Here is a 4,044-nt window from a genome sequence, read left to right as displayed (position 1 = left end):
GGCGGCTAAGATGTCTTCCTTAGAGCATGTCCCCGATCACTTTGGGTCTACTGACCTGAAGGGCTCATCCTGCAAAGTAGGAAAGACACAGGAATGATCACAAGTCATTTTAGAAAAATCTCTGATTGGTGCAGCTATATAGTAATGATAGTTGGAAGTGTATGAAAATATAACCTCTAAAACTGTAACACCGCTCCTGGGCATATCCTTAACACAATAAAAAAAGTCTCTGGTTAACCACAGTTTTTTATCCTAGTTAAGTGGCTATTTCTTGGCTATTCTTAGGAATGTTAACAGAAAAATGCCAGTGTTTGTCCGTTTATAGAGATTATAGTAACAGTAAAACAGCGATACAATGAGTGTACAGTAGGGAGACTCAGATGGGAAGTGCTGCACATCAATACTTAAAGTTAATGGAAACCTTACTGTGAGTGCCCATTTACAAGCGTTTCATTCTGCGTCTCCTTGAATTGCCACAACAGTAATTGAGCTTACTAAGAGACATTACAGACTGTCTCTGCTGTGTGGCGCATATCACAGAGGCCGCATAACACAGCCGGTAATGTGGCAAACAGACCATTGTCCCTATACGGTAAAAATCCCAAATAAATTACTTCACACAACACACCACCAGGTGGCGCACCAGCAGCAAGTGCGCAAAGGGCACTGTTTGGGTTTGAGGGGAAACAGACACATGAACAGTGCATCTCGGTGTTAAAATACATTTCCTAACGAGTTAAAAAAATTAAGTTTATTCAATATTAAACAATATTATATAATGTTGTAGTACGTTTAGGTGGTTTGATACTTAAAAGGCAGTTGAACAATATGCTGCCACTAAAAAGATGAGAACAATGGAGACTTCAGGGTAAAGACAAACAGAGTAAATCACATATTATTCCAAATGAAAAGGACAGCCTATTCAGCTATACTGTGTGAACTGATCCACTGTAGCAGACTGCCAGAGGCCCAATCTAAAACAACACAGTGATGTATGGCCTTGAGCTAACTCCGCCGACAATGCATAGTAGAGCAATTTTGTGACTCATTCATGTAAATGAGCTTTTGTACTTAAAGGAGCACTATTTTTATTAATTTTTTTCCCAAAGCAGTAAATGAACCCCCTCGTTCCCAAAAATGACTTTTGGTACTTTGCCATCCTCTGCAATCCACTTACTGTGGGATAAACTGGGAACAATAAGTCTTCCCTATTGTCCAAAGAATACTGGGAGCAACACCAAGTAGCCTACTTAAAAAATGTATCTACTCAAGCAGATAAGTACTAAATTAATTATAGTATCACTTCACTGTGCTTGTTATTAGCTTTAGACTATGTAGTGCAGGGGTGGCCAACCCGCGGCTCGCGAGCCGCATGCGGCTCTTTGCCCAGCTTCGTGCGGCTCTTCAGTTCATATCAAATTATGTGATTATAATTTTTTTTTTTTTTTTATACTTTTTTTTTGTGTGGGCCTATGTGTATGCATGTTCGCAAACGTTTCATGCGGCTCTACGTTCGTTTTACATGTTGTCTATTATTTCATTTCTTATTTTATTAATGTGTAGGCCCTATGTGTATGCCTGTTCGCAAATGTTTAATTGAGGACGCAACATAACGTTCGCAAACGTTTGGTGCGGACGCAACATCAAACTGCCCGCTCAGCTTGGAGGGAGGTTTTCCGTGAGTAAACTATTTGTGTCAAGTTCGCTCCGAAACAGAGTGGGAGAGTTCATATTTTTTGTTGAACGTTATGCCAAGCCATTCTGCCTTATATGCCAGGTGTCATTTGCGCATTTCAAGGCTTCAAATCTTCCGCGCCACTTCAGCTCTCTCCATGCTAAAAGTAAGTCCCACAAAGCAACATGCATAGTAAGAGAAAAACGCTATTTTAAATTGTTATATTTTTGTTTGTGGACTTGGTTGAACTGAGAGTTTGTGTGTGAGACAGTGCACACAATGTTCATTGTTGAAAATGACTGCCCTGTCGTCTTTAGTCCAGTCCTGTCATTATCACAGGGGCGGCCTTAACGATCTGGGGGCCCGTTTCAAGTCCTAGTGTGGGGCCCCCTGTTTTTTTTTTTGTTTTTTTTTTAATAAATAATGATTGTGCATGCATGTGCAAGCTCTCCGCGAAAATAAAAACGCCCCCCCCCCCTGAAATGTTCAAATGTTATTTTTTATTTTATTTTTATTTTTTTAATTACATTTTTTTCCTGATATGTATCCTAGTTCAGAGATGATATGTATTTTTTTTCTTTCTTAACTTTTTTTGATAGGTAGTTGCCAAGTTCATCACACAAACACTCCAATCCACTGATATGAGATCAGTTTGCAATTTTCAATTACTAAATTAATGGTAGGACTGTGGCCACTAGAACTGGTCTCTGGTCAGCAAAGGTCTTGAAAACAGCATAAGTGTGCTTGTGACATGCGTGCCACCCATGCATGTGTATAGGCACGTGTCCCAGCAGATTTTTGAAATCTGAATAAAAAAATTAAAGTTTGTAGTTATCGAGTGTAACATGTTCTTAGCAAGGGCAGACTTTCATAAATAAAGGTTTATTTTTTAGCAAGATATTTGGTCAAAAGCTAGTGGCCATCCGTCCCTCTGTCCAGTTGTTAAGCATCTGGCTGCTAGCAAGTTATGTTGTCTTGCTAATTTTACTATTCATCTGAGCTGAAATAAATATTGACTTTTTCCTTTATTATCTTCGCGAGAATGCACCAGAATGCTTAGATTACATGTTAAAAACACAAAAAAATCTTCTGGGGGGGATGCCCCCAGAGCCGCCTTCAGGGGTTTAGTTTTCTGACAAACATTACAATGGATACTAACATGATTTGGGCATTTGGGATTATAAATCATCTTTGAATTGGTTGTACAGCATATCACATGCTATTCATTCAGGGGTGCGATGGCCACCCCACTCTAACTCTGTGGCCCACCTTGGCCACCCCCAGTCAAAATTTCCTGGAATCGCCACTGTGTGTACCCGTGTGTGGCTCTTTGCAGTAACACAGTAAAAAATGTGGCTCTTTGTCTCTGACTGGTTGGCCACCCCTGATGTAGTGTACTGTATGTTTTCATTTTATTTTCTAGAATTTTTCTAGGTGATATTTAAAATAAATTGATCGGAGGAGCGAGAGCTGACACAGCGGCTTTGATGGTCATGAAGCTATATCTAATATGGCCTGCTAACCAATATGCCTTACAGTTTCTAATGGCACCACAGTATATAATCTTAATATAGCCCTTAGTTTGTCTATGATAAATATAGAAATACGTACAGTACATAGTGCAGAGCAAATGAGGGACCTGGAGATATTTTAGGACTCCTGTCGTGTCATTTTCCATCACAGGCCTATACTCACCCTCAAAGCGCACTATGAGCAGACAGTATAATATTGCATCAAGGTTATGAAAACTCATAATTCACACGGCAGAAATCCATGCAGCATTAAATTCACTCCAACAGCTGCTGTCTGTATCACAGAGGAGTGACTCACTGATCAGTCAATGGTATGAGCCCTCCGCTCTCCCACAGCAAGCATGAAATCTTGCCTGGGAGCTGAATGTGGAACGTTCACACATTTTCATTCCACTGTGATGGCTTGCCACTTGGTACACGTGTGTCTTTGACCTCCCATACCCGCTCTCTCTACAGTGTGAGAGCAGCCACTTATCTGAGTCAGTGTTCCTGGACTGACACAGCGGTGTGCTGACAAATACACCAACGTTTTACAACAGCGCAGCCTGCTCTAATTCATCCATAGCGAGCTGACTGCCAAACCCACGTGTTCGAGTCCTGTGGGCGCCACTGCTGACAAAACTGACACACACCTACACGCTGCTGACACACCAACACACACTGACACACACATGAAAAACATGCTAACCGTCCACCCACCCATCCACCAACCACACCAACCGAACCCTTTCAAGTATGGAACGTCACAGGGGGCAAGATGAAAAAGAAATATTGTTCGCAGTTCGTGGAATTGTGTCAAAGGTTCGGTGCATCTGTCTTGAATGTGTGATTGTGCTC

This window comes from Ammodytes marinus, assembly GCF_949987685.1.
Source record: "Ammodytes marinus genome assembly, chromosome: 7".
Taxonomy (NCBI): domain Eukaryota; kingdom Metazoa; phylum Chordata; class Actinopteri; order Uranoscopiformes; family Ammodytidae; genus Ammodytes; species Ammodytes marinus.
This window is presented reverse-complemented; position numbering follows the sequence as displayed.